Below are 9,942 nucleotides of genomic sequence, written 5' to 3' on the forward strand. Positions count from 1 at the left end.
TCCATAGACACTCATATCTGTGTAAGAGAGATTTCTATATACAGGGTAATTGTACATGAAGAAACTTTCCCAACCCAGTACAGTCCAAGATGCCCATAAGTCTGATATTAGCCCCTATGTCTGATACCAATCTATAAAGTCCTCTTCAGACTCACGAAACACATGCAATGATGCTGAATGCAGGACAATCACAGGCCAGTGGGTAGAAAGTCTTTGGCTCCAGTGGCATTGTAAGCATCTCAGCGCTAGCAGGGGTCTCCATGTGGCTTCTCTGGCTTCAGAGGTCTGGTTGCGTCAGGGTAGGTCCATGAGGCTTCTCAATCTCAGGACATTAGTGTAGTTCCATGTGTCTTACCAGCTGCAATGTCTCCCAGGAAGTGAGCAGAGAGAGAGTGGTGTCTCCCGCCTCCAAGGCGGAAACATTGGATTTCCCAGAATTCTCAGGAGTAGGCCATGCCAACACAGACGCCTCATTGGCTAGGATCTGATTGGCAGGTCAGACTCCAGCCCTTCACTCATAATCCTCTTAAGTCCCAAATTGACTCCAGATTATGTCGCTGCCACAAAAAGTTTCCAAAGTAGGAGTACAACAACTCACACTAACTTCAGGCAAGCATACCAAATTCATTTTCAGTCCAACTACTGTCATATACATGTATCTGTCCTTTGACGTTCCTATTATTCCAGTGTATCAACAGCAGAGACAAAAAGCATCTCCCTTCTTTTTTTTTTCTCTCCCTTCTAATAGTTCTGGAGAAAGTCTAGGTCACTGAAGAGGATGGTGGTGAATTATTGGATTGATGGGGCCTGGACCCAGGTCTATAGCTCTAGATGGCATCAATGAGGGCTAGGAATGTTATTATAATTGTTAAACGAGTTGTTGGTATGGATTTTTTTTATTTTTAAAATATAAATTTTAGTAGAGTAGATGGTCCATCAGAAGATAAGATAGTAAAAGCTTTATAGACATTTTTAATAGTAAATAATAGAAAAAGGAGAGTTAGCTTCTAGACTTCCAAATCAGAAACGTGACTCTAGTGAACATTGGACTTGTTCCTTTGTGGTTGACAGAGAGACCAAAGAGGAGAAATGACACACCCATGTGCATCTACACAGTTCAATTAAATACTCCTTCTCTCCTGCCTTTCAGTGTTTGCCTTCTCAACTTTTCAAAGGGACATTAAGTTTTCACTCTAAAAATGTATTATGATTTGTTAAATGGAATGTACTTCCCAAAGTCTAATTTATCACAAATATATTCTATTATCTATTCCTGGTCAAAGGCTCATAATCAACTTGGAATTGAGTGTCTTGCTCACTTAGGGTCCTTGAGACAAGTTTGACACTCCCTCTATTTTTAAGATCTCAGGTTGCTTTCTTGACTTTACATAGCCCAAAGCCTAAGTGTTAAGAATATACCATCATCCATTCAACATTTACTTAATACCTGCTATGTACCTCGAACTCCTGGTGATGAATGAAGAGAGCTCATGACTTTTAAGATTTTGAAATGTAGTACAGTTATACAGAGAAGTAAACAAGAAGTCGAAATGAACTCTCGTCAGCATTATGCTGAGGACGAGAGCAGGTGTGACGGAGGTCAGAAGCAAACAACTACCTAGAATGGCAGAGGGAAGGTATGGAGTTAGTCTGCAAAGGTTTATTGGCCTGGTTGAGCTTTAAGCATCCACATAATTGAAGGAGAGTTGTTAGGGAAAAGATTTATAACAGAGACATAGATTAAGTAATACACATGAGCTTTTGAGCATATGGGATGAAAAAGGAAACTGAAATAAGTTTTCTATGGGGAGCACAGGATGACTTTGTTTTGTTTTGTGGTGTGCTGAAGGGTTAGGTTGAGTTAAGGATGAAGAGAATGAAAACTGCAGAGATAAACAGAAGCCAGGAACAAAGGAGCTGTTTGGCATGATATGTGAAAAAATAAAAAACAAGTTACATGGGGCATAATCAAACTTCTGATTTTTAAAATACCTCTCTGGCTATAAAGTAGAGATTGAATTGGTGAAGGGTGAGCCCAAGGTAGGATGACAAAACAAGAGGCCATTTACTTAATTCAATAGGGGTCAAATTTAAGAGTCTTTAGGGTATTAATACTAATATATTTGTTTTCAAAAATATCAAAGATATAATCATATGTAAAACAGAGTACTATTTTAAATTATACAGTTTGCATACTTAATCAGTTTGAATCTGAATTGTAATGTATAAAGGCACTGATGATACAATATATAAAGGCATTATTTATTTGCTAATTATACATAAAAAATATGTGCTAGGAAAACAAAAAAGGTCTAGAGATACTTTAAATTGTGAAAGTTCTTTTACTTGGTCATTATAATTTAGCAAGGGAAAATGTAATATCTAAATGTATCATCAATTTATAAATACTGTGGAAGTACCAAGAAGCCCTGGTGGTGTACTGGTTACTTGCTGGGCTGCTAACTTCCAGGTCATCAGTTCAAAACCACCAGGTGTTCCTCCATAGAAAGACCGCTTTCTTCTACCATAAAGAATTACAACTCAGAAACGTACGGGGGAAGTGCCACCCTGCTCTAAAGGGTCACTCTGAATTGGCATTTACTCAATGGCAGTGAACTGGTTTTATTTTTCTCTTCTTTCTTTCCTTTCTTTTTGTCATGGAAGGACATATGATAGAGAGATGAAATTACTCTGCCTTGGTAGGTCTGGGAAAGGCTCCACGGAAGTATTCATTGAGCTGTGACTTAAAATTCTTCAGTATAAGCTAAAGAATGACAAAAGATATTCAACTCAAATAATGTAAAAAAAGGCATAGTGTTATGAACATTACTTTTATATCTGATTAGCAGCAAATAAGTAAGTGTGATCATGAAGGAGGGAGTACAGTGTTGTGAGTCTGGGATTGTGTTAAGCAGGGTTCTCTAGCGAAACATTCATAGACACTCATACATGTATAAGAAAGAACTATATAAAAGAGCCATTGTATCTTTAGAAAACATACCAGCCCACTCCAGATCAAGTCCATATGTCCGATATTAGCCCATATGTCCGATACCAGTCTATAAATTCCTCTTCAGACTCATGCAGCACATGCAATGATACTGGATGAAGGGAGATGGCAGGAAAGTCTTGTGGATCCAGTGGTGGTGGAAGCATCTCAGCGCTGGCGTGAGTCTCCATGTGGCTCCTCCAGCTTCAGGGCTGAAGCTCCCTCATCATTAGCTCCATGTGGCTTGTAAGCAGGAAAGTCTCGCAGGGAGACGAAGCAGAGAGAGTGTGTGTGGCCTCCAGTGAGCTATTTATCTCCGTCACATCTGCAAATAAGGTCATCAAGCTGCAGCCTGGTTGACAGGCTAGACTCCACCCCTTCCTCAAGTTGACAGTAGATTGTGTAGCTGCCACAGGGATGAAAGGGTGAAGTGTTTTGTGTAGCAGGAAAGGAGCTGTGGCATTTTTCCCCTTAAGTGAAGGGAAAATAAGTGTTTTATCAGGATAGTGGCTTGGTATATATTATATTTTAAAGAATTGGAAGTAAAGAGAATTTATAACATGTGAAGCATGGCCAAACAAAAATAAGGTCATTAGTCATAAAGACTACATCAGGGTCTTCTAAATTGTTCAAGTTGGAAATCTATTCTAAATGTGGTTGATTTTATGGAAACCACAGGAAGGTTTATTTGTCCGTATATCTCCAGACACCTATTATTACTTAGTGTCAGATTTGATAAGGAGAAACATGTTGGAAGAAGGGAAGGGGAGAAGAGGGAATGGCAGTGGGAGGTGAGAGCAATAGTGTGTATATGAGAAGTTATTGGGTCCTGGTTTAGGACATTGATATAAAGAAGAAGTACTGAGCAAGAGGTGCATTGACAATATATTTTGAAGAATAAAGATGACAGAATATTGGTTGCATAAGAATTCCAATGATTTCAGTATCAGGCTTGAACAACTTGGTACGTGGTGAGGCTACAGGTTACATTGGAGATAGTGGGATGCAAAGAAAGCACTGGGAAGATAATACACAGCTAACTTATCACAGTTATTATGTGTTTGTTTTGACTTGGTTTGTTGTTGGGTCAAGAACATATATATTTATTGGTCCTCTAGTAATTAATACACGACATAATTCATGTTGCTGTTGTTAAGGGACATTGAGTCACTTCTGATTCATAGTGACCTTTTCCACAACCGAATAAAACGGTGCCCAGCCCTGGCCCATCCTTATAATTGTCCCTATGTTTACTCCCGTTCTTGCAGTCACTGTGTCAATCCATCTTGTCAAGGTTCTTTCCTCTATTTCACTGCCCCTATTCTTTACCAAGTGTGATGTCCTTCTCCAGGGACTGGTCCCTCCTAACAACACCCCCAAGGTATATTTGATGAAGTCTCACCAGGCTCACCTCTAAGTCATGCTTACGCCAATTGTACTTCTTCCAGGACAGATTGGTTTGTTCTTTTGACAGTCCATGGTACATTTGATATTCTTCTCCAGCAAAATTCAAATGCATAGATTATTCCTCAATTTTCCCCAGGCAATGTCCAACTTTCACATGCATATGAAGCAATATAAACTAGCATGGCTTGGGTCAGGCACAACTTTGTCCTCAGAGTAAACTCCAAGGTTTTAAACTTTAAAAGAGGTCTTGTTCAACAGATATACCCAATGTAACATGTCTTTTGATCTTTTGACTACTGTTTCCATGAGCATAATTGTGGAGTATCAAGATAAAATCATTGGCAACTTCAACCCTTTCTCCATGTATCAATGGTACTTATTGGCCTAGTGGTGAGGATTTGGGTTTTCTCTACATCAAATTGTAACCCTACTGAAGGCTGCGATCCTTGATCTTCTTCAGCATGTCCTTCAAATCCTCTTCACTTTCAGCATAAAAAGTTGTGTCATCTCAATTTTTCAGGTTCTTAATAAGCCTTGACTTATAGTCTATTAAATAAATGTTTTAAAATGAATAAACTTACAATAGACTCTCTACTTTTATCTGTTTTATACACTGGATAGTATTAGAAGGGAAGGTTCTAGAAACAGACAATCTTCAGTTTATATCCTTGCCTCAGTATTCACTAATTATTTAACTATGAGTAAGTCACGTCATCCTACTATGTCCTACTTTCTTCATTTGCAAACAAAACAAAAGGCTAATAGTCCAACTTCATAATGTTCATTGCAATAAATTAGAATAATATTTGCACAAAGGTTAAAGTGTTTAGAGAAAGTTGTCTATAGAAATTATTATTTGAAAAGAATCTATAGGTAATATTTTTGAAAGTAATTGCACTACATATATAGACTACATATATTTTTTGTTAAATTATAATTACTACAAATTTTACATTTGAGGAATTTTACATAACTTTATTTTGTTTTTACATGTGTAGTACTAATCAAGTTTAGTAGAAGAAGCATGCAAACTAATTTTAGCCACATCTGTCTGTCAAAGCATTTCTGAGTATTACAATTGTGTATATGTCGGTGTACGTGTGTACCTGTGTGTGTGTGAGTGATGAAAAGGGATGTGCAGGGTTGTACAGAGAGAAAAATTATAAAGTCACAGATGGAGGCAATTATTGATAGGATGTTCAATAGTGGGATTTAATGATCTGGTAGATTGAGTTTATGTCATTTTTTAAAATACTGCCTCCCTTGTGGCTTTCTCTTTTGTTTTATTCATAATAAATTGACTATTTTTAAAATGTTAGTCTTGTAAGGAATGCATTACCTATCTGCAATGTCTGTCAATGGAATATTTATCTGTGGCTGCTCATGCCATGTTGCCCACTCTCTGCCACCCACCCCCGTGAGTCCTAGGAGAGGCATCAGAGGAGTACATTCCCCTCTCAGAAATCATGTGTCACACCTGCTATTTCTTTAAAAATTCAACTCCTGAAATAAATGTTTGATGTGCTTTCATCTTTACAGTCCTCACTTCGCTAAATATGCATTGGTAAAGAAATCTCTCAAGCAGAAAGGTGAGTCACTATACAAAGCCAATGCCTGTAAGGATGATTATTCTTCTTTGCCCTGAAGGTCATTGTTATGGCTGGGCGATGCATCTGCATCACCCCCAGACCATACCCTCTGTTATTAATGCAGTGGTCTTTGAAGTTGTCTTTTGTGTGGCTGCCAACCATTCCTATGACAAATACAAGATTTTGTGGTTCTGAGCATCTTTCATTCTCTGTGCAAATATTTAAATAATTCTTGTAAGTTAGAATGAGTTTTCAGATCTATGGAACTTAAAAGTTAATATTTTCAAATATGTATTAATAGACTAAAAATATAACAATGACAGCATATTTATTAGCAGCCATTCACTAAACTGACCAATGTAAATATCACAAACTCAACTACAACAGAGAAATAACAGAGCCTAGACTGGTTGAATAACTTACCTCAGACCTAGAGACATCTTTAAAAATTCAAATGTTTTCTTCTACTAATTTAGTCTTCTCTCAAATTACTTTACATGAAGTATTTGAGAGTCAGCTATTGGTCATGTAAGCTCAATAAATTCTGAATGATACTCTCTTTGGAATGTTTCTTTAAAATGTGACTGCAACTCAGGAATTATCAGATTATCTTTTCTAGATTCAAGTTTCTTCCTTGTCTTTTGTATACTGTATATTGCATGCTGGATGCTTAATAAATATTAATTATAATATTTCATAGAGTTTATTAAGATGAACGCATCTCCAGAAAGTGTTTGGAATCCTTAGGAACAGACTATATCAAGTTGAGATTTTACTTTATTTTCATGTAATTTAAACCATGGAAAAGAACAGGTACAATTAACACTCTCAGCAATTTGATAATGACAGAGGGTAGTGTCTTGGTAGATTGGTGATTGGTGGTTCAAACTACTGTTCTTGGGTCCTTTCCTTAGAATGGTTTCACTCTCTTCAAACACTGGGGGGAAAAGAGGACTTTCTACTCCCCTAAAACAATTACAGTCTGGGAACCCTGTCCTATAGGGTTGCTATGAAGCACCACCTACTCAATGGCTTTGAGTCAAGTGAGTCAAACACTCTAGGTTTGCAAAGGCAACATCTGTGTTTCAGTAGGAAATATTTTATGATTTCCTTATAGTTTTTTAACCTTTATATGGAGACCTGGTGGTGTAGTGTTTATGAGTTGAGCTGTAATCCCCATGGTCGGCAGTTCCAAACCACCAGCAGCTCTGAGGGAGAAGGACTGAGCTTTCTACCCCAGTGAACAGGTGACTCTCGCAGAAACCCACAGGGCATCCCTATGAGTCCGCATTGACTTGATGGCAATGAGTAAACCTTCATGGTGTGTGTGTGTGTGAGTGATAACTCACCTGTCCATGGGAGCTTCCTTTTGTTACATGCTCCATTCCAGGTAGAATTTCTGGTCACTTCTCTGGGTTCCCCACCACTGCTTTTCCATTTCTCTAGGAAGTGGAAGCAGTCTATTCAAATGTGTAGCATTTGAGCTAGTTGAAAAATAATGGTGTGTATTTTCGAGCTGAAAGTATAATTATTGATAAGACCATGAATGATTCAAGACATTTCTGCTCTAAGGAGCAGTAAGGTGGCTAGTTACCTGTAATGAAGTGTTCTAAAAAGTCGAGTGACAAGATTTTGTTTAGAAAATATCCCTCCTGATTCAGTATGGAGAAGACTGGAAAATGATAAAGTGGATGTGGAATCATTTAGATGTTTATTATGATAGTTCTATGAGAAGCATTGGGAATTGGCACAAGAGTTGTGACTAAACGGATAGATTTTAACAGGTTTGAAATCTGTCAATGTGGTAAAATCATCAGGATTGGTAATTAAGTGGATATAAAATACGGTGATAGGGAAAGAAGTGAAAATATAGCCAAGGATCTTGATTCCTATATCTTCATGGGAACTCAAACTAAGCCAAAGCTACTGCTGCCCATGGATTCTGGCTTACAGAGCCTTTATAGGGCAGAGTGGGATTGCCCGAAGGCTTTCCAAGACTGGAAATCTTTTCAGCAGCATATTACTGTGTTTTTCTATTGTGGAGCACAGGTGTGTTCAAAACACAGCCCATTCAGTTGACAGTGAACACTGAGCCACATGTCAATAGGGGTCCATAAAAAGAGATCAACAGTACAACAATAGATTGCCTCATCGCTCTGTTAATTCCAACCAATCCATGAGACATAAGCAATACATGAGAAAGCAGTAGCCATCAAACTCCCATGTAGATTTGAATGCTTGCTATGCACTCAGAATATGTTTGGTTTGGTGAGGATTACGAAGTATAAATGCATGCTTGAGAAGTTAAAAATATTTTTGGAGCATGGGAAAATCTAAAAGTCACTACAAGAGTATATATTTATTTTTCCATAGATTCAATTGTTATGCTAAAAATCTGCTTATATGTAGATTTTTTGATAACATTGCCCAAATAGGTGATCCATAGAATGTTTGAAGAATGAATTAATGAGATTTCAAAGAGGTGATGTGGCCATAGTAGCTGATGAATTAACATTCAATTTTTAAACATTAATTCATTTAATAATCTTGCTTCAAAATAATTTGTGTCAGAATTTTTTAATGATAGAGCACCTTGCACCAAATTAAATCTCTCTTTAATTTTAGAATAAGTTACCATTATAATATTTACAAATAGTTGGCTATCCCATAAAACCCTCACCCTTCACATGTGAATATTTGTCTTTCTGAATTCGAGAAAAGGCTAATTCATTCCTATGAGTGAATGAGCAAGGGCATTTGTTCACTACATATAGTCTTAAAAGATAGATAATGAAGATGTGAGCTTCCTTCAACTACATGTGAAATTTAGGCCACCAGATGTCACTACAGATTAAGCAATGGTGAAAGGCTCCCCACTGTTAATTTCAGAGATAATTCTGAAAATTTACACAAATACAAGATAATAATTAACAATAATAATAGTACTGGGGAAGTTGTGTTGATTTTTTAAAAATCTTCCTTCCAATGCTTCTGGAAGGATGAGAAATAGAATGCCTATATTGGATGCATTATCTAATTGTGTTTAACTTGTGTTTTCTATCCTGATAAAAAAGAATAGATGTTACAGTTCAGCAGAGCATAGTTTTTGTTTCAGCAATTTGTTTGATTTTGAATAATATTTTTCAAGCTCCATTTTTCTCTGACTTCATAAAAAAGGACTACCCCTGCTCGCTTATATTAATTACTCTTTACACAACTACAGTACTTGCTTATAAAAGGTGCAGTGCAGACTAAATGTGTTTCCATTATAATGGTCACATATAATGAGTAGTTAATCATGAAGAAATTCATTAGCTGAATGTCACCAGAAACCTATGTCTTGTGGCAATGACCAGGGGACACCAGTTTGTGTTTTACTTTCTGCAATGAGCTCTGTTGTAAGACGCCTTTGCTTCATATGCAACTGGACAGAGGATTAGCAGCATGACAAGTGACTGATGAACCTGGCGAGAAGCCTTGATTACAAGAGGATGGTGTTATGTCCATAGAAGTTTCCACGTTTCTCATCGGAAGAGGTTGTATTAGTGAATGCTTTGTATTGCTGTGTATGCCATGGACAATCAAAGAAGCTAAGGCTGGAATAATTTTTGGGCATATCTATAATATAACTCTTTCATGACTCAAGGGATTTATATAACTCAACAATAGGTTCAATTTTGGGTTTCTTGGGAAGCTTCAGACCCAGGCATATTACCTGATGCTACCTGGAAGGAACCTGGAGAATTGGACCACACTCCATTAATCCTCCCACCAGAATGTACTTGGGACGTATGTGTTCTTCACAATAGTATTACGTTTTACATTAATCCCTCCCCCTTTTTTAACATGCATTCCATTATGAAAATATTAAATATCAACAAAAAATTCAGAGTAGAAAGTCATTTGATCATGAAAGGTCTGTGTCAATCAGGATCATTTTTTTTCTTTTTTTTTTTT

At 37.2% G+C, this 9,942-nt stretch overlaps 1 pseudogene; it reads left to right on the plus strand.

Moving 5' to 3' along the window:
• Positions 1-1,550: 1,550 nt before the first annotated feature.
• LOC101655056 overlaps positions 1,551-9,942 on the plus strand; it is a 28,908-nt pseudogene continuing 20,516 nt past the window's right edge.

This window comes from Echinops telfairi, unplaced genomic scaffold, assembly GCF_000313985.2.
Source record: "Echinops telfairi isolate 266 unplaced genomic scaffold, ASM31398v2 ScPeMD7_1713;HRSCAF=2227, whole genome shotgun sequence".
NCBI lineage: Eukaryota > Metazoa > Chordata > Mammalia > Afrosoricida > Tenrecidae > Echinops > Echinops telfairi.